This window comes from Jaculus jaculus, chromosome 5 (assembly GCF_020740685.1).
Source record: "Jaculus jaculus isolate mJacJac1 chromosome 5, mJacJac1.mat.Y.cur, whole genome shotgun sequence".
NCBI lineage: Eukaryota > Metazoa > Chordata > Mammalia > Rodentia > Dipodidae > Jaculus > Jaculus jaculus.
Genome location: NC_059106.1, coordinates 9,063,387 through 9,085,292, shown reverse-complemented (window position 1 = coordinate 9,085,292; position 21,906 = coordinate 9,063,387).

The window sequence follows — 21,906 nt, the reverse complement described above, 5'->3', positions numbered from 1 at the left end:
CCAGAGTGCTAGGATTAAAGGCGTGCACCACCATGCTCGGCTTTTGGGATTGGTTTTGCTGAGAGTTACCCAAGTCTGCAAGCATTCTAAAATCCACTGGATTATACATGTACTGAAAAGCTTTCTCAGAGACTTTCTTTGGTGCCCAAAACTCTTCCCAGCCTCCCAAGGACAAGGGCAAATGAATGGCAGGTGTCAGCCCTGCAGAGGTAAGGCTCTGTTCCCTCCTGGGTCCTCTCCAGGCATCCCGCCCGGTGCTGAACTGCAAGCGCCTCCCCAGTCCTCCTCACCTCCCTCCCCACTCCGGGAAGGGGGCGGGGCATAGTCAGCGAGCAGGTTGAAAGGGCGCCTGCGTTGCTGGTGAGACACAAACTGCATATTCGTGGCATGGTTTGAGTGTGGGATTCTATTGGCTTTTGCCATACTGTCAAATCTGGCATGCTAATTCTGAGGAGGAAATTCCAGAAAGCGATTCGACCGCGTTTCCCGCTGAAATGGCACTGCCGAGCCTCACAGGCGTTGTCGCATGTGCGTCAGGGACGCCCAGGGCCAAGTTGGGCGGAAGGCAAGCGATGCTTTTGCTCCTGTCCGGAATCTCAACTCCCCTCCCTTCTCTCTCCTTAGCGTCTGGTTCATAGAACAGACAGACAGACACATATTGAGTGGTGCTGTGACATCATCACCTCCCTGTGGGGCCTGAGCCCATCACTCCTCCCCACTCCTCACCTCCCTCCCCACTCCTCCTCACCTCCCTCCCCACCCCTCCTCACCTCCCTTCCGGCTCCTCCTCACCTCCCTTCCCGCTCTTCCTCACCTCCCTCCCACTCCTCCTCACTTCCCTCCCCACTCCTCACCTCCCTCTCCGCTCCTCACCTCCCTCCCCACTCCTCCTCACCTCCCCCCTGCTCCTCCTCACCTCCCTCCACACTCCTCACCTCCCTTCCCACTCCTCCTCACCTCCCTCCCCACTCCTCCTCACCTCCCTCCCCACTCCTCCTCACCTCCCTCCCCACTCCTCCTCACCTCCCCCCCCACTCCTCCTCACCTCCCTCCCCACTCCTCACCTCCCTCCCCACTCCTCCTCACCTCCTTCCCCACTCCTCCTCACCTCCCCCCCACTCCTCCTCACCTCCCTCCCCACTCCTCCTCACCTCCCTCCCCACTCCTCCTCACCTCCCCCCCACTCCTCCTCACCTCCCTCCCCGCTCCTCCTCACCTCCCTCCCCGCTCCTCCTCACTTCCCTCCCCGCTCCTCCTCACCTCCCTCCCCACTCCTCACCTCCCTCCCCGCTCCTCCTCACCTCCCTCCCCACTCCTCCTCACCTCCCTCCCCACTCCTCCTCACCTCCCTCCCCACTCCTCCTCACCTCCCTCCCCGCTCCTCACCTCCCTCCCCACTCCTCACCTCCCTCCCCACTCCTCCTCACCTCCCTCCCCACTCCTCCTCACCTCCCTCCCCGCTCCTCACCTCCCTCCCCGCTCCTCACCTCCCTCCCCACTCCTCCTCACCTCCCTCCCCACTCCTCCTCACCTCCCTCCCCGCCCCTCCTCACCTCCCTCCCCACTCCTCCTCACCTCCCTCCCCGCTCCTCACCTCCCTCCCCACTCCTCCTCACCTCCCTCCCCACTCCTCCTCACCTCCCTCCCCGCTCCTCCTCACCTCCCTCCCCGCCCCTCCTCACCTCCCTCCCCACTCCTCCTCACCTCCCTCCCCACTCCTCCTCACCTCCCTCCCCACTGCTCCTCACCTCCCTCCCCGCTCCTCCTCACCTCCCTCTGCCCTTCTTTCCCACTAGCTCCGCCTTGTTCTGCTCTCCTGAGTCACAAGATGCAAATGCACTGGTTCACCCCTAAAACCTGGACTGCTGCTCTCTAGAAGCACCAGACCATCACCTACCTACCCTATGATGTCCTTCGCTTCTGCCTCAAAGCCTCCTGTGGCTCCTGCTTATGCAAGATGACACAAGCAAGCCGCTTTGGGCATGAGTTCAACCCAATCACCATAATTCTTCCAGCACCCAGCATGCATCTACATTGCTTGATTACATGCCCCACAATGAAACAGCCACAATCCACAGTGGGGGTGGCGACAGGGAGGAGGCTGACCATGGTACCATCATGGCTGTATACACATTATGTACATAACTAATTTAATAACCAGAAAAGCTTCTGTCTAGGGTAAAAGCCTCATTAATACCCAAGGTTGTAGCCCAGTTCACTTGGATAACCACATGGCCTAATCCTCCATTTCATTTATGCCTCTGGGGAGCTTGCACCATGAGGCTCCTCTCCACTTGCTTGAGTTTCCAAACCAAAGGTGACTGACCAGGAGTCTGCAGCCATTCCCAATTCACTCTCTCCAGGAGTTCTCACTCTTCCTCCAAGGAAGAAATACTCCAGAAAGAAGACAGAAAAAGAACATCAGGGCTGAAGAGCTAGCTTAGTGGTTAAGGTACTTGCTTGCAAAGCCAAAGGACCCAGGTTTGATTCCCCAGGACCCACATAAGCCAGATGCACAAGGTGGTGCATGCATCTGGAGTTCATTTGCAGCAGCTGGAGGGCCTGGTATGCCTATTCTCTCTCTCTCAAATAAAATATACATATAAATAATTATATATAAATAAAAAAATATTTTTAAAAAGAACATAAGAGAGTGCAGAAAGATCTGAGCTCTGGACATGACTTAGAGGAAACTGTCCCGAATCTACAAAGTCAAGGTTCATTCAGCTGAGGACCTTAACCACCAGGCTGGCAGGCTCATCAGAATGAGCTTCCTTGGAGAGACGATGAGAGCAGTGAGGATGAGCATGATGGGGACATAATGCTGATAACGATGCTGATCAAAATGGTGATGGTGGTGGTAGCAGAGATGATGGTGGGGATGTAGGTGGTGATGAGGTGGTCATCATGGTGAAGGTACCAGGTAATGAAGAAGTGCTGTGGGGGGAGAGATGGTGATGGTGGTTGTGATGGGGATAGCAGTGGAGGTCTTAGATGGTGATGATGGGGTAACCATGGGGGCTAAGGTGCTGGTGCTGGTGGTGCTGGTGGTGGTTGATGAAGGATGACCGGGAGGGTGAAGATGCGGTGGTGATGAATGAGGGTCGTATACCTGTCCTCTTCACAAGAGGAAGTGATCTCTCCAAAGTTACAGCACGCAATCACCTTAGGCAGAGTGCCATGTCTTTTCACCTGCTGAGAGGGTTTCCTCTTGGCTTTGTGAGGAGAAGAGCTTTGCACTGGGCTCTGCCCTGCACCAGACATTGCCAGAGTTGATGCTCTACGCATAACGATGTTTTAGTTTCCAGGAGAGCACAGGGGAAGTTGTGGAGCTGTGCCTGCTAATTCCTTAGAGTGGCGGCTCATTTAGGGGTAAGATGGGAGGAGTGTTGTTTCTACAGGACCTAACACTCTGTCCCTAGACCATTCTTTTTTTTTTTTTTTTGAGAGTGACAGAGAGAAAGTCAGATAGAGGGAGAGAGAGAGAATGGGCACGCCAGGGCTTCCAGCCTCTGCAAACGAACTCCAGATGCATGCGCCCCCTTGTGCATCTGGCTAACGTGGGACCTGGGGAACCGAGCCTCGAACTGGGGTCCTTAGGCTTCACAGGCAAGCGCTTAACCGCTAAGCCATCTCTCCAGCCCATCCCTAGACCATTCTTAAGTCCCGCCCCATGGGGCAGCTTCTTCCCTTCCACTCTCCTTAGGAAATGGCCACTGCGGGCCACTCCTTGGCAAGAGCCCTTCCTGCCCTTTGGGTGTGTAGAGAAGTGCAGAGGGCGGGGGCGGACACGGGCAGCCTTGTCTAGGCCTTGCCCTTTCACTTGCCAGGCACTGCGGGAAACATGCGTTGGAAGTGAATGTCTGCTGGCTTTGTTGGCCATCAAAAGTCCCAGTTCGGAAGATCGGGCAGAGCATGAGTGAGGATGAGACCTCTCTCCTGCCCATCACTGTCACATGGTCCTGGCTTGACTGGGTGCTTACCTTAGTGCCTTTCAACAGTGCGAGGTGGTAGAATGGAAGCTGAGGGCAGAGAGGTCAGGCTCTGGAGGGTTGCAAGGGTGAAAAGCAGGATTGGAAGGAACAGTGGATCCTGGCACCGGATGAAGTCTCAGTCATCAGTGTGGGATCCGCCGTTCACTCAGCATGACAAAATGACTCAGAGCTGATTGGAGGTTGAGCTCACATGATGTATCTGCATTCAGAATACAATCTGAGGGGGCTGGAGAGATATATTAGTGGTTAAGGAATTTGCCTGCAAAACCTACAGACCCAGGTTCGATTCTCCAGGTCCCACATAAGCCGCATGCACATGGTGGTGCATGCATCTGGAGTTCGTTTGCAGTGGATGGAGGCCCTGGTGTGCCCATTCTCACCCTCTCTCTCTGTCTCTGATAAATAAATAAAAATAAAATCTTTACAAAAGAGAATATGACCTGAGTGACAGGCAAGGCCACAGCATGCCCTGTAGCCGGCCTCGCTGAGGGGCCCAGCTGTACCCGAGAACAATATCTTCCTTTTCTTGGCTTTTTCATTAAAATCCAGTGCATCTAGGAATTGTGTCACATGTGTGGACTTCATCCCTGCCGTGTGATTGGGCAGCAAAGAAAAAGAGGGAGCTTGCTGGTCCAGAGAATTGCTTAAGGCTCCACTGACCTTTGGGGAAAGGTTGGGGCTCCCACTGATCTGAAGTAGAGGAGATTAGGGCTTGCCTCGCCCCTTGGTCCTGCAATGGAAGTGGCAGGGCTGCCCTTAAACCCCTGTCTCACCGTGAGAGAGAGAGGCTGGGTTGAGCCTCAGCCCCTCTGCGCAGGATTGGAGGAGGCTGGGGTTTGCCTTAGCTCTTGTAATGGGTGGGGGCGGCTGGGACTTGCCTTGCAGTGTGGTAGGCAGAAGCAGGGATTTGCCCAGCAGTCCATCTGCTCAGTCAGGTTTAAAGGAAAGCCAAAGGAAGGCTTTCTTATTCCTATTGCATATTGAATCTAGAACGTACTGACAAGCTACCCAAAAGGGCCTTCTGGAAAGCCCATTGAAGTTGAGTTTAAGGATCACAGAGGCCTGGCCCTGCACAGTGTTGGAGATAGGGCAATGCCTCTTCCACTGGGGAAGGTGCAAAGCTGCGTTTACCAGCCCTTGACACCAGATTTGGGCAGGGGAAAGACCATGTGGTGGAGGAGGTGGCGGTGGAGGTCGTGGGGCAACTTCAGCCTCCAGATACATCCTCAGGCTCTGCCAGCTAGCCTGAGGCCTGTCTGCAAAGTCAAGGGAGTCTTCCCTCCAGACCATGGTGAAGGACCACCGTGAGCTCCCGGATGCATCCCCACACCGGTGACGACCCAGCCATGCTTTAAGACAACTCCGCTTCTGCCAGGCTAGCATCTGAGCGCACCCATGCTCCAGGCTCGGCCGGCCCAGTGGCGAGCAGGGCATCCTACCTGTTCTAGCCCCTTCCTGAAGTCCCGACCTGGCTGGCTGGACTTGCCTTCCCCACTTGGCAGCAGAAACTCTCCACTGAAGAGCCAGTACCACCCAAGGCAGCATGCCGGCACTATGTGGGTATTAGGAGAGAAGTGGCCGCAGCTCGTTAGCAAATGGACGGTCCAAGCACACAGGCCAGACCCGGCTTATGAAGTTTCAGGTTTCCCCTGAGACTTTTAGAGTTGGGAACCAATATGTAGTCACTGAGAACACAATTTCCCTAGCAACTAGAGCAAGACCAGACCCTCCTGCGGGGACTGTTAAAAATAACATTGCATGTGCCACGGTTACCAACGTGCATCTCCAGTTGCCTTGGGGAAGCCCCGTCCCGGTTACAGTGGAGGTCCAGCTCGTGAGGTTGGACCTTGGAGGATTTCACCTGCCCTGCTCAGGCCTCCTCTCTGCCTGTACGAAACACGAAAAGCTGTGGCTTTGTCCTCAGAGCAGGGCCGGCCTCCTTCGTTTCTTTGTGGGTGTGTGCTGAGCATGGGCTCTGCCACTTGCCTGCACCCAGCCCCCTCCCGTCCCCTTCCTGCAAAGCCCCAAAGCGACACTCGGAATTATCTGAGGAGACCACGTGTCCTCCTTCTCTCTCTTCCTTCCCCATTTTCTGCTTCTCTCCCTCTTCCTTTCTTTCCCTTCCTCCATTCTTTTTGTTTCCCTGATATGATTGATGCAAACACATAAAGTCTTCAGCAATTAGCTCAGCGAGCCTTGGCATTTATATAAACAGGGCAGAATATAGAATATGGATGGATGGGTGGGGCAGATGAGAATCGATGGATGATGGACAAATACAGGCAGATTACTTGTCCAGTGGTCATCTGCACCGGCATCTGCGGAGGCTCATCTTCGTGCAGTGAGCCTTACGTCTCACGGAGTAGGAACCCTCACGGCTGCTACACAGAGGAGGGAACTGACAAGGAGAAAAATTCAGTTAATTTGTTCAACGTATTTCAGCCAGTAGGCAAAACCACAATTTAAGCCCAGAGCATTTGGACAGAGCTTCTTCCCTACGCTAGGAGAGGCCCAGGGGAAAGTGTGGGTCTGGGGCCTCCTCAACACTGCAGACAGTTATTTCACGTGTGTGAGAGAAATGACCTCAGAACGCATGCGGCATGGGGGCAGTGTGTGTGTGTGTGTGTGTGTGTGTGTGTGTGTGTGTGTGTGTATGTGTGTAATGGCTGTGTGGCGTGATATCACATTTCCCAACCAGGGACATGGCTCTGTCACCAGGTAAGCAAATGCCTTTTCCTTGAACAAGGCTAGTTATGTGCTCTGCAAATCCTTCAGGAATCTTGCCAGCCTCTTAGAGTCTTGTTTTTTACAGTGTCATTTTAACTTTTATTATATTTATTTATTAGAAAGAAGGAGAGAGAGAGAGAATGAGAATGGGCACCCTAGGGCTTCCAGCCACTGCCAATGAACTTCAGATGTATGTGCCACTTTGTGCATCTGGCTTTATGTGGGTACTGGGGAATTGAATCCTGGTTGATAGGCTTTGCAAGCAAGGGCCTTAAACCACTGACCCAACTCTCCAGCTCAACAGTGTTTTCTTTTTCCTTTTTCTTTTTCTTTCTTTCTTTCTTTTTTTTTTTTTTTTTTCCATGTAGGGTCTCTTTAGCCCAGGCTGACCTGGAATTCACTATGTAGCCTCAGGGTGGCCTCGAACTCATGGTGATCCTCCTACTTCTCTTAGAGCTTTTGAGGGAGAGGTTCTGTTCCCAGGACAACCAGCATTTATTTGCTGTTACTGTCATCCTGTCTGCATACAGGAGCGAGGCATGGGTCTTAATGGGGTCTAAGCAAGGCATTTCTTGTTTATATTATTTTATTGTATTTTTATTCATTTGAGAGAAAGAGGGAAGGGAGAGAGACAGAGACTGGACATGCCAGGACATCTAGCCACTACAAATGAACTCCAGACCCATGAACCACCATGTGCATCTAGCTTATGTGATTACTAGAAAATTGAACTCAGGTCCTTAGACCTCACAGGCAAGAGCCTTAACCACTAAGCCATCTCTTCAGCCCAAGACATTTCTTTCTTTTCTTTTCTTTTCTTTCTTTTTTCTTTTTTTTTTTTTTTTTTTTGAGGTAGGGTCTCACTCTGGCCCAGGCTGACCTGGAATTCACTACGTAGTCTCAGGGTGGCCTTGAACTCACGGTGGTCCTCCTACCTCTGCTGCCCGAGTGCTGGGTCTAAAGGAGTGTGCCACCATGCCTGGCTTCCAAGGCATTTCTTAAAGAGGAGGAAGCTAATGTGATGTTGGCCAAGTTTACTCAAGCATGTTTCTGTGTGTGTGTGTGTGTGTGTGTGTGTGTGTGTGTGCACATGCTCTCAAATCCACTTCAGTTTAGGACTGTGATATTCTCTGCTGCTGCAGCCCAGGCATTTCTAAGTTCCATCCAGCTCTGGCTACAAAGCCCAGACCTCAGGATGAGGGTGACGGTGCAGTCACAAGTGTTCCTCATGAGCTGGGTGTGTGTCCTCTGTCTCCGGTGTGCTCTGGGAGGTGTGAAGCCTGCTACCAAGTCTCTGGGGAGAGGGGCATGTTGGATTCAGATGCCCAGGGCTATTCTTGGCAGCCATGCTGTTGCTAAGAACCCACAGCCCTCAATGTCATCCTCTTTGGGACATTTTGAAACAGTCCTCTGAAGCTCCTCTTACAGCTAGAGGACTTCCATCAGGCTGCTGGCACCTGCACAGGAGAGCCAGCACTCTGCCCTTGAGAGAATCGCTTGGAAAAATTCCTCCTCCACTCATACCAGACACCACCCCAGAAGCTCTGTCACTAGTAATTCAAGAAAATTGGCCATTTGCTGTTTTGGTTCTGTGTAAGGGGCCAGTAATGGAGGAGAACTGCGGTGTGCAGAGCTTCTGTAATCACTGTGTTTGGCTCCTTGTCATCGAGTCCCCAAAGTGCCTCTGTCCAAGTCAAAGCTAAACTCTTTCTCTTATCATTGCTGTTTTTTTTTTTTTTTTCGAGGTAGGATCTCACTGTAGCCCAGGCTGACCTGGAACTCACTATGGAGTCTCAGGATGTCCTCGAACTCACGACAATCCTCCTACCTTTGCCTCCCAAGTGCTGGGATTAAAGGCGTGTGCCACCACGCCCGGCATCATCATTGTTTTAAGACCGAGTTTCACTATGCATCCCAGGATAACCTTGAACATACAATCCCCTGCCTCAGCCCTCTTAGTGCCATAGGCTTCCAGGTGTGCGCCACTGTGGCTGGCAAGGTGAACTGCTGTTTCTCCTGGCTAAAGTATTGGTGTGAGCTGCAGGAGCAGCCCCTGTGCAGAGCTTGGCTCAGGTATAACTTAGTGATGTAGATTTGGTGCTAGAGCAAAGAAAGAAAATCCCCCCCTGGAAGGCATCACTATAAGAAGATTCACTTGTGTTTCACTCAGAATGCACGAAATCCTTGCTGCCACCCAATAATACAAATAAACGTTTTAGTCACAGTGGTTTCAGGTTGGTGGTACCTTCAGGAAACTGAGAAGCAAAAGCAACTACTCTTTGGACCTCAAGCTGGGCCACTGAGACTTGCCTTGTTTGTCCTTTTGTTTATGCGCACCATACGTGTGCGGCGGGGGTGACGGGGGCACATGCTCGCCTGAGGGGGTGGGGCCTTGCCTGCTGCCTGCAGTGGCAGGAGTGATGTCCCACTCCATCACTTTATTTATTTATTTATTTTTTTGGTTTTTCGAGGTAGGTCTCACTCTAGCCCAGGCTGACCTGGAATTTACTACGTAGTCTCAGGCTGCAGCAATCCTCCAACCTCAGTCTCTCAAGTGCTAGGATCAAAGACATTAGCTACCATGCCTGGGAGAGAGAGAGAGAGAGAGAGGGAGAGAGAGAGAGAGAGAAACAGGATGGGTACACCAGGGCCTCCAGCCACTGCAGATGAACTTCAGACACATGTGCCACTTTGTGCAACTGGCTTTATGTAGCAGGTACTGGGGAATTAAACTTGAGTTGTTAGACTTTACAGGTAAGTGCCTTAACCACTGAGATATCTCTCCAGCCCCCACTCCGTTACTCTTAAGCCCATTCCTTTTTTAATCTTTTAAAATTTGTATTTATTTATTTATTTATGTGACAGAAAGAGGCAGAGAGAAAGAGGAGAAAATGAATGTGTCAGGGCCTCCAGCTGCTGCAAACTCCAGATGCATGCATCATCTTGAGCATTTGGCTTATGTGGGTCCTGGGGAATCGAACCTGGGTCCTTTGGCTTTGCAAGCAAGCACCTTAACCACTAAGCCATTCCTTCATACCTTAAGCCCATTCTTGTTTGAACCAGAATCTCTTTCCTAATTCAGAGCTTGTGCTTCAAGGGTTCTCTGTCTCAGGAGTTACAGGCTCAGTGGCCTCACCCAGCTGTTTACATGGGATCTGGAATTCGAACTCCAGCAGTCTCAGGCCCTCATGCTTGCATGGGAGGCTTGCTTCTGAGCCATCTCTCCAGCTCCTCTTCTTCTTTTTATTGTGTGAGACACCAGCCCATGGGATGAGTCTTTCCTTTTAGTTAAACCTTTCTAGAAACACCCTCATAGACACAGCAGAAATGTGTTTCCATGGTGATTCTAAATTCAATCAAGTCATGATGAAGATTAACCATTACACAACCATCTCCTTATGTAGCTTAAACTGGCCTCAAATTCACAGCAATCCTCTGCCTCAACCTCCCAAGTGCTGGGATTACAGGCAGGTACCAGCACCGCCCAAGGCTGACACTATCTGATTTACGCACGACAGTTTTAGACAGATGTTTGGAAAATATTTTCCCAGTCTGTAGCTTGTGCTGTCTTATCTTTTGCAGAGTACAAGGTTTTAATATAATGCAGTTCAGCTTATCACTTTTTTTTCTTTCATTTAGTATTAAGCTTTTTGATCTGAAAAGCCATTGCCAAACCCAAGGTTATTGAAATTTTTTCTGTTATATTTTAGCACTTTAATAGCTTTATGTTTTACATTAACTTGAGTTAATTTTATTTATGTATGCATTTTCCTATTTATTTATTTGTGTGTGTGTGTGTGTGTGTGTGTGTGTGTGTGTGTGACTGTGTGTGAGTATGTGTGGGCCCACGAGGATCTTGGTACCACTACAAACAAGCAGCAGACACATACGCCACGTTTTTTGCATCCAGCTTGATATGGGCTCTGGGGAATTGAACCCAGGCCATTAGGCTTTGCATGGGTGGGTCTTTTAACCACTAAGCAATGTACCCTTAGTCTATTTTTTTTAATTTTTTGTTCATTTTTATTTATTTGAGAGTGACACAGAGAGAAAGGCAGATAGAGAGAGAGAGAATTGGCGTGCCAGGGCCTCCAGCCACTGCAAACGAACTCCAGATGCGTGTGCACCCTTGTGCATCTGGCTAACGTGGGTCCTGGAGAATCGAGCCTTGAACCAGGATCCTTAGGCTTCACAGGCAAGCGCTTAACTGCTAGGCCATCTCTCCAGCCCCTATTTTTTTTTTTTTGTTTGAAAACAGAGTCTCATTATATAGCTTACACTGATCTCGAACTCACAATTCTTTTTCTATTTCCTAAGTGCTGGGGTTACAGATATGTACCACCATACCCGATCTGAACCATTTTTGGGGTAGAGTGTAAGGCCCGTGTCTAGACTTGTGAGCTGGCCTGCAGGTGCCCTTTGTTCCAGTGCCTTCTATTAAAAACATGGCCTTCCCTGAACTCTACTGCCTTGCTCCTTTGTTGAAGACGAGCTGATTGTGTCTGTGAGTCTATTTCAGGTCCCTTTCCTCTGCGTAATGGAGAGCTCTATCCTATTGATCTATTCATTTATTCTTTTGTTAATTCTACACTGTCTTGGTTCCTGCAGCTTTATTGTAAGTCCTAAGTTGGGGAGTGTCAGGCCTCTGATTTCTCTTCTTCAATTTTGGGTTGGCAATTCTGTGACTTTTGCCTTTCAATGTGAACTTTGGAATCAGTTTGTCTATGTGTACAAAACTATTTGCTGGGGTTTTGATGGGCACAACAGTGAACCTCCTGATCAACAGACAGGGGTGCCCCACGCACACAGGGCAGTCGCCATTTATTTGTTACCTTTGCTTTTGTTCTTCAGATCTTTGTAGCTTTCCTGATAGAGCTTACCTATGCCTTCTGAGATTCATCTCCAAGTAGTTTGATCTCTCTTATTTAGTGCTAAGAAGAGGCAATTTTTAGAAGACCAAATTAGAAAGCTTTACAATTACAAAGAAGTTAAGTAAAAGGAGAACATTAAGCCACCATCACTGACGGCATAATTGCAAATGCAAAATAGCACAAGAACAGAATGCAGTTTGTTAAAGAGGCATAAAGAAAGTCCCAAGGCTTCCTGAGTGAAACGAACATGGAAAATGAGATGAGCGTCTTAATTAAGAAGAGCCCATGGACACCACTCGGGGCAGACCAGACTTTCTACTGAGTAGATGGTACCAGGCTGCCAGACCCCCTCACATGGCACCTCATCTCAGGAGACAGCAGGAGCTAAGAAGAGAGACATGAAGGAGAGCTCAGCAAGCTGCCATGTCTCTCCTGCTTGTCTGAGAGCCACGGGCAGGAGCTGAGATGCCACTGTTTCTGAGAAGGTTCAGGAAAGGCCTTGGGAAGGAAAGTGTCTTTGTTGATGAGCTAATCCTAACTCTAATGCTAAGAACCACCTAGAAGGTCAAGGTTTGGACCCTGAGAGCAACAGTTTCAAAAAACATGAAAAGAAATGACAGCTAAATAACCATCTGGGGAAATGAGGGGAAACTTGAGGTGGTAGGTGCTGAGAGAGATCACGAGGAAACCCCAATGTGGCACTGCATCGGAAGACTCCAGAGTGAGGAACCCTACGAGGGTGCTGGGGGTGCTCCAGGGTTTGTGGCGCCCTCTCACCCAAACTCACCTTGTTCTCATCTCTTACCTAATTACTTCATGAGAAATCAAGACTCAAGTGGAAATTAAAGAAGAGGGGCTTGATTCCACACACGAGCAGGCCCAGAGGAGAGAGAAAGAAGTTTCTGGAAGGACATGAGCTATCTCAAAGGCTCCTATAGGAGAAGTGGCTCAAATAGGCATGACCACGAGGTGACAAGTTTCAGTAAACACACAAATCCTGAGTGTCAATTGCAGGTTATGAGAATCAAATGCTCAAATGGATCACATAAGAAATAAACCCCGGGGCTGGGGACATAGCTCAGTCAGTACAAGGACCTGAGCGGGGTGCCAACGGCACCCACATAAGGACGCTGGGCAAGGCCGTGTGCATTTGTAAACCAGTGCTGGGGAGGCAGAACAGGAGGCTCCTTAATGCCCGTTGCTTAGCCAACCTGGCCTCATAGGTGGGCACTTGGCCCATGAAAGACTCTGTTTCAAAAACAAAACAAACAAAACCCTGAAGTTTTTTTTGGAATTTTTTTTTTTTTTATCAGGATGAAATAAAATAAAGTCTGAAATCTGCTTAGCCTCCTATTATTGGGCACAATGTAGTATAAATCTGAACGTGTTGGCTAGAGAGATGACTCAGCGGTTAAGGCACTTGTAAAGCTCGATGACCTGGTTTCCATTCCCCAGCATCCGCATAGAGCCTGGTGTTCTCGGTGGAGATGCATTTGTTCACTTGTAGTGCCAGGAGGCCCTGACGTGCCCGCACTCTTTCTCTCTGTCTCTCTCTTAAATAAATAAATACTTTTAAAATATTTTTATGAGAGAGAGAAGTGGCAAGCCAGTGCCTCCAGCCAGCACAATAGAACTCCAGACACGTGCGCCATCTTGCGTGCATGTGTGGCCTTGTGTGCTTGCGTTAACTTGTACATCTGGCTCACGTGGGATCTGGAGCGTTGAACATGGGTCCTTAGGCTTTGCAGGCAAGTGTCTTAACTGCTCAAATAAAATGTTTTTAAAAATCTGAATGTGTTAACCTATGTCCATAGTCCCAGTATCCTTACGGCGAGATGGGAGGTGTAGGGAAGGGAACCCTGGGAAACTCATGTACCATGTAGTTTGGCATAGGTGGCAGTGAGCAGGAGATCCTGCCTCAGAGACTGATACCCAAGATTGCCCTCTGACCTCCCTCTGTATGCATGGACACACACGCACACACACATTACACACATGTGAGCAAACACACACACACATACTTTAAAAAGAGCAAGTTCTCCATCTAGATTGTTTTGCTACAAGGCACTGAAGTCTGAGCTTTCTTTTTTTCCCAAAGAGCACACCTCTGTTCCTTCGATATTGAAATTTTTGGTCTGTAAGACCACAAGTGCTTTTGACCTTGAAGCAAACCAAAACTGGGTCAGACTGAATCAATTGAGATAATAGGAACGTTAACAGTCATCTCTGAAGCCTGTTCCCTTAGAGTCACATCTGTATTTCTTTTCAGGCGGTGACTTCTGGAGCCACTCACTGAAAAAGCCTTTTAAAAACCATCATTTTGGATCTCAAAGTAAATGTCTGCTAAAGGTTATGGATATGGTTAGTGCTGTCATTTTATTAGCTACAAAAATGAAAGTAATTATTGCCTGATTTTGCATTATTGACCTGCATAACGATTTCTGTCACTCTAGTCGTGGCTGGGCTTGCTCTGGGGGGCCTGTGATTGCTAGTATCCACCCCCCAGAGACACTGACACAGTGAGGTCAGGATGTCAGTGCTGGATCAGGCTGTGACAGTGGCCAAAGCAGGCTTCTGAGAGGGTCTGCTCAGCCGTCCATGTCTCAGAACTGGAGACCTAAGAGGTGAGACAGGAGGGCCTGGGACAACCTAAAATCAAGTCGTCCACAGTGGCCCCATGCTTTGGAAGGCATGTGGTAAGACAGACAGACAGACAGACACAGCCTCACCCTCAAACTCGGAGCTGACCTGTCACTGTGGTCAGGAGTCTGGCCTTGGTGCAGTGGGATTTCTGAGCAAACCCTTCTAGGAGGTCCAGGAATCTTGTGCAGCTACGGGGATTCAGTCGACAGGCTGCTGCGCAAAGTGGCCTCATAAGATGATAATGAAGCTGCAACTAAGAAATGTCCAGCGACACTGTGGCCACTGCAACGTTACAGAGGAACACCCCCCCACCCACCGGTGTCGCCGACCTCTGGCACTGCCCCCTCCAGCTTCGCCACACGGACAGGGCCTCACGCTCGACGCTCTGACTGTGGCGTGCACCCACAGGCTCATGCGTCTGCACACATGTTCCCCAGTTGGTGTCGCTGCTTCGGGAAGGTTGGGAAACCTGTAGCAGGTGCAGCCTCTCGGAGGAACGGGGTCTCTGGAGCAGGCCCTGAGGTTGTATGGCCCAGCCTCACTTCTGTTTTGTTTGTTTGTTTGTTTTGTTTTTCGGGGTAGGGTCTCACTCTAGCCCAGGCTGACCTGGAATTCACTGTGTGGTCTCAGGCTGGCCTTGAACTCACAGTGATCCTCCTACCTCTGCCTCCCGAGTGCTGTGATTAAAGGCGTGTGCCACCACGCCTGGCACCTAGCCTCACTTCTTATCTGCTTGCAGCTTCCTGACGGCCGATGCCGTGTGTCCAGCTGCCTCATGCGCTTGCCACCACGCTTTCCCTGCCACGATGGGCCCTTTCACAGCAAACCTTCCTCCACGGAGTTGCTTCTTGCCAGGTGTTTGGTCAGAGCAACGAGAAGGCGATTAACACACTGGCTTTGTGCTATGGTACAACACTTTCCCCTCATTGTTTTAGCGCACACTCAAACTTGTAAAGTTGGAGAAGCAGTTTGCCCCATCACATAACACATTAGTCTTTTATCACTACAGCCAAAACCCCTAACAGGAACATCTTAAGGGAGGAAAAGTTTGTTATTTTTAATCTTTATTTATTCTTTAAAATATTTAATTATTATTTATTGATTGATTTGACAGAGAAAGAGGGAGAGAAAATGGGTGCACCAGGGCCTCCAGCCACTACAAATTAACTCCACATGAGTGTGCCCCTTGTGCATCTGGCTAATGTGTGCCCTGAGGAATCAAACCTGGATCCTTTGGCTTTGCAGGCAAATGCCTCAACTGCTAAACCATCCCTCCAGCCTTATTTATTTATTTTTTGAGGTAGGATCTCATGTTAGCCCAGGTTGATCTGAAGTTCACTATGTAGTCTCAGGCTGGTCTCAAATTTCCAGCGGACCTCCTACCTCTGCCTCTCAAGTGCCGGGATTAAAGGAGTGTACCACCACGCCCTGCAGGAAAGACTTATTTTGCTCTTGGTTTCAAAACTTTCAGTCCACCATGATGAAAAGGGCGTGGTGGAGCAGAAGAGGTCATAGCATAACAGAGAGGAAACAAAAGAAGCAAAACCAAGGAAAGACTAGGACAAGATACAGGCACCAAAGACATGCCTCTAGGGATTCACATCCTCCACCCAGGCCACCTTCCACAGCTGTACCACCTGCCAACACTCTATTCACATTTGAAAATATATTTTTAGAGCCGGGCGTGGTGGCGCACACCTTTAATCCCAGCACTCAGAAGGTAGAGGTAGGAGGATCACTGTGAGTTTGAGGCCACCCTGACACTACATAGTGAATTCCAAGTCAGCCTGGGCCAGAGTGAGACCCTACTTTGAAAAACCAATATATATATATTTTTTCCACTTATTTTAGAGAGAGAGAGAGAGAGAGAGAGAGAGAGGGAGGGAGGGAGAAAAAGGTGGGGGGGTAGAGAGAGTGGGTACCACAGGCCTCTAGCCACTGCAAACAAATTCCAGACACATGCACCACCTTGTGCATCTGGCTTATGTGGGTCCTAAGGAATCGAACCTGGGTCCTTTGGCTTTGTGGGCAAGTGCCTTAACTGCTAAGCCACTTCTTCAGCCCTCTATTCACATTTTGAACTGCCAGTAGACTCACCCATTCACAAAGGCACAGTCTTTGTGATCCGATCTCTTCCCCAATGCACATGAGCTGGCAACCCAGCTCCCGGCATGTGAGCCAGTGAGGACATCACAAATTCAGTCTGTAACAAGCAGCATCAACATTTCATCTTATCCAGGTGTGGTGGCACACGCCTTTAACCTCAGCAGTTGGGAGGCAGAACATAGGAGGATCACACTGAGTTCAAGGCCACCCTGAGACTACGCAGTGAATTCCAGATCAGCCTGGGCTAGAGAGAGACCCTACCTCAACCCCCCTCTCTCAAAAAAAGAAACAAAGCATCCAAGAAAACATTTCATATTTACTTTCTCTCTCTCTCTCCTTCTTTGACTCTCCACCCCTGGAGAGGTGGAGACAGGAGAATCAGGGTTCAAGGTCATCCTTGGCTACCACGTACCTTGAGGCCTGTCTGAACTCCATGAGACCAGATAGTTCTCAAAGTACTTGTCTGGGTGTGTGGCTGCTTATGGTTTCTAGGTTTGTGTCAACACTACGGTAGTTGAACAAAGATGAAGTCATCTCTTGAAGCAGTTCTCAGAATGATTTCCACTTTTTCCGTGTTAGGAGACGTGCAATTTTCCCACTACCTCTAGGCAGTGTTTTCTGGGAGTGGAGACCAGGGTCCCAACGGAGTCTTCATGCCACAGAAGCCCCACGGGAAGCACTTGGTCCTGGATTGAATGATAACCTTCCCGGCTGATCGGGACTACAAAAACAAGGCTTCCTAACCCAAAGGCAGAGACCGGGAAGGCGGCAGTGAGAGCTGATAGGAGTGACGCAGGACACAGGCTGACTTGAGTCCCCGTGGCACTAGACAATGAGCTGGAGAAGTGTTCCTTCCATATGTGATTACCAAGTTATTGTTTCTTTGACAGTAGTCACCAAAGTGAAGTCAACCCATAGAGTGTTTGCAAATGGAATCACTAAACACAGAATTATAGAAAGGGCATAACTTTTGCGGGGGGTAGGGGTTGAAGCAGGGTCTCACACTAGCCCAGGCTGGCCTTGAACTTGAGGTGATCCTCCTATGTCAGCCTCCTGTATGCTGGGACCAAAGGCATGCACCATCACACCAAGCTAAAGTGCACATTTTAACCACAATGATTAGGAATGGATTCGTTATAGACTCAAGTCATCAGACAGTAGCATACATAAGGAGACATCTTCCTGGCAACATTGCTACAATGGTTTCATTGCTTACTGGCCCAAATATCCTGACTTGGAGAGAAATCACTGCTAAAGATGATTTTTTTTGTGACATTCCAAGCCCAAGGCTTTTAAAATACATTTTAATTCTGAGAAACTATATTGGAAAAGTTAAATATAAATATTCCCCATGAGTTTCAGAAGCAAGCATAAAAGTGTCTGGAGAGCCATTGCTGTGAATGTACCAACATTTGCCTACAGAGCCCAGCATGCCACATTGCTTTGCTGTGTCCAGTCTGTCTGCATCAGAAGTTTTCACATAGCCTGTGCTGGTTCCTGTCATCTCTGATGGCATGGAGACATTTAAAAATCAGGTGTGGTGGCACATTCTTGTAATCCCAGCATTCTGGAAGCTGAAGCAGGAAGACTGTGAGTTCAAGGCCAGCCTGGGCTACACAGTGATATTCTGTCTCAAAAACAAACTAGCAAACAAAACCTTCTATTTTTCTACTTTGGAAATGAATCATGAGCTTTAACAGCAAAAATCAAAGCATCAGGGCTGCAGAGATGGCTTAGCAGTTAAGATGCATGCCTGCGAAGCCTAAGGACTCAGGTCTGATTCTCCAGTATCCATGTAAGCTGGATGCACAAGGTAAGGCATGTGTCTGCAGTTTGTTTGCAGTGGCTAGGAGCACTGGCATGCTCATTCTCTCTTAAATAAATAAATAAAAAAATTTGAAGTGGGGCTGGAGAGATGGCTTGGTGGTCAAGGCACTTGCTAGCAAAACCAAAGTGCCCAGGTTCAATTTCCTGGTACCCGTAGAAAGCAAGATTCACAAGGTGGCACATGCATCTGGAGTTCGTTTCCAGTGGCTAGAGGCTCTAGTGTAAATGTGTCCCCCAAAGTGAGTTCTGAATGATGATCCAGTGAGGTGTAGCAAGACACTACTCAAAGTTTCTACTTAATTTACATAGCAGTACTCCCCAAGTAGTAACCAGGCCTGACCCTGCTTAGCTTTGGAGATCAGACGAGATTGCCACATGCAGGAAAAGGTAGACTCCTCTATTTTTCATGTCATCCTTTTTTGTTTGTTTGTTTCTTTTTGAGGTAGGGTCTCACTCTAGCTGAGGCTGACCTGGAATTCACTATGTAGTCTCAAGGTAGCCTTGAACTCATAGCAATCCTCCTACCTCTGCCTCCCGAGTGCTAGAATTAAAGGCGTGCGCCACCACACTCGGGTCATATCATCCTTTTAAATGCTTAATTTTTTGTCTGTCATTTCTAATGCACATAACTTAATGCAGTAATCACTCTATAATTTATAAATAAATATGTATACATAAATACGCTTAGGCTGATGGAAAGGAGAGGGTTTTAGGTCTTCATTTTGGCTTGTGTGCGTGTTATGCAGTATGTGTGACGTGGGCATGTGTACCTGCCCTTACAAGCCCTGTAAGCTCGCCTGGAGCAAGGATCCCTCGCCTGCAGTCAGGCGTGGAAGGTCAGGTGTCTCACTTCATGGCTCTTCCGCCTGGCCTCGTTTTGGAGCCAGAGTCTCTTTTTACTGATTCTAGAGCTTCCCTGGCCCCATCTACTCTCCTGTCTCTGCTCCCCTGTAGTACTGGGGTTGTGGCACATGGGTCCATGCCCAGCTGCTTTTTGTGGGACCTCTCAAGGCCTCACGCTTGTGTAGGAAGCACAACTTAACTGCTGAGCCATCTCTCTAGCCCTGGCAAAGTTTCTTTTTTAATATTTAATTTTATTTATTTATTTGAGAGAGAGAGAGAGAAAGAGTGAGAGGCAGATATGTATAAAGAATGGGCATGCCAGGGCCTCTAGCTGCTGCAAATGAACTCCAGGCACATGCGCCACATTGTGCATCTGGCTTTCCATGGGTCCTGAAGAATCAAACCTGGGTCCTTTGGCTTTGCTAGCAAGCACTTTAACCACTAAGCCATTTCTCCAGCCCCCAAATTTTTTTTTCCAAAGAAAACCAGTTTAAAAAATTTGGGGGCTGGAGAGATGGCTTAGCGGTTAAGGTGCTTGCCTGCAAAGCCAAAGGACGTATGTTTGATTCCCCAGGATCCACATAAGCCAGATGCACAAGGTGGCACATGAGTCTGGAGCTCCTTTGCAGTGATTGGAGGCCCTGGTGCGCCCATTCTCTATCTGCCTCTCTCTCAATAAATAAATAAAGATATTTTAAATTAGTTTGGGGACCACAGTAACATGCACCCAGGTGCAGCCCAAGCCTCGTTTCCGTCTGGCCAAAGCAAACCATTAGGACACCTTTACTGTCATATCTGCTTCATGAAATGTGCAAGGTATGTCGTTTAGCTCTGTCCCCAACCCAAGATATGCAGCTACCCAGGTTAGGGCAGTAAGCGGAGTACCAAGGTTCGCACTGCCTGTCACCGCAAAGCCGACAGACAGAAGCAGGGACTGAATCTCGGTTGTTCTTCGTCCAGAGCTGATGATCTGAGATGGCAGCAGATTCACCCCCTCATTCAGCTGCCCCCCATGTCAGCTCCAGCCGCTGGATGTTCTAGTGAAGGGGAAACGGAGGATCACCCATTCTTGTCACTGTGGCCAGGGGTCAGCCACGTTTCTGAGACATGTGATGTCTCATCATCTTTTGCAATTCTTCCCTTAGTCTCCGGATATCTGGGCTCAGATTCTTCTTGCAACACTGAATCCAGTTAGTGTCTTTCCGTATCAACCCAGTGCTTCTCCAAGGTCACCTAGGCCGGTGAATTCAGAGAATAAGCAAGCCATTAACAGTGCATATGTCCTGAGTTGTTGATAATGTGTATTGCAGATTCCTTTTGACAGCATGGAATCCAAAAATGTCCCCATAGTATGGAATATCAAAGTGCCCTGTCTATATTTTTTTTTCCGAGGTAGGGTCTCACTCTGATCCATGCTGACCTGGAATTAACTATGTAGTCTCAGGGTGGTCTCTTACTCATGGCATTCCTCCTACCTCTGTCTCCTGAGTGCTGGGGTTAAAGGCAAGCACCACCATGCCTGGCTCACCTGTCCATATTTCTGTCTGCACGCAGGGTCGTCTTTAGGGAAAGGGGCACCTGGCCCTCCGAGTGGAGTTTGTCCTCCACCCTTGTCTCCATTGGCAGCAGGCTACTGACAGGCCAGCCTTGCCACTGTTTGCAAACACCTCCGTGGAGTCACAGTGGGACAGCGCCAGCTGGTTCTGCAGTGATGGGCTCCTGGGAGAGTCATGGGTTTGGCATTCAGACTGCGTTCATCTGCCCAGAATGAGGGGGAGGGGACGAGTCTCTGAGGTTCACGGGCTCGTGCTGGCATCTGGAAAGACTTGCCTTCATAGTAGCCGCAGGTTATGGTTTGAGGCAACCGTGAAGCGGTCTTTCTGCCTCCATATGCGTTTCAGGATGAACTCGCTCTTCTGTGACAAGGCCTCAGCCAACTGCCAGGGAGCTGCAGCCAAGCCCTTTCTGTGTCCCCCACAGCCCAGGTTCTACTTGGGACCCAAACCCTTGAAGGGAAGGGGACAAGACGTGATGGAAAAGAGAGGGCGCCAAAGAACAGGATGCTGGAGCAGGTGTCGGCAAGAGACCCCTGCCCGTGACAGATGCCCCTGGGGCAGGGGGCTCATGGGAACGCCATGGAAGGGGCCTTTGCCAGACTCTGGCTCCTTCCTAGAGAAAAGTGCTCAAGTTTGACTAAACAGAGGGAGGGTTTTATTTTTTTTAATTTTTAAAATTTTTTTTATTTTGAGAAATAGGCAGATGGTCAACTTTTGCCAATTAATAGTGTTGGTATAGAGGATGACAGGCAAAAATATCTACTTGAGGGCTGAAGAGATGGCTTAGTGGTTATGGTGTTTGCCAGCAAAACCAAAGGATTCTGGTTCAATTCTCAAGGACCCAAGTAAGCCAGATGCACAAGGGGGTGCATGCATCTGGAGTTCATTTGCAGTGACTGAAGTCCCTGGCATACCCATTCTCTCTCTCTCTCTGCCTCTTTCTCTTTACCTGTCTTTCTCCATCTGCCCCTTTCTCTTTCAAATAAATAAATAAGTAAAATATTTTAAAATATCTACTTGATAAATTTTGGGTTCTGAATAAAGCCTGTATTTTACATATAAAAAATGAGAACAATAAAGACACACAGCGGCCAATGGCATGTAATTAGCCTCATCTCTGCTCCGGGCAGCCAGGAGCTAATTAAGTTTGGACGGCTGTGTTGAGTAGGAATCAAAACAAACACTACGGAGATGCCCAGATGCTCAAATCAGGCCTGCTCATTGCTAGAACAAAAGAAAAGCCCCTAGCAGGCTTTGGCTGTCACTGGACATAAGGTGACCAGATCCCCAATCAGAGGCTGTTGTCTTGTTTTGATTGCGGATGTGTGGAAATATGCG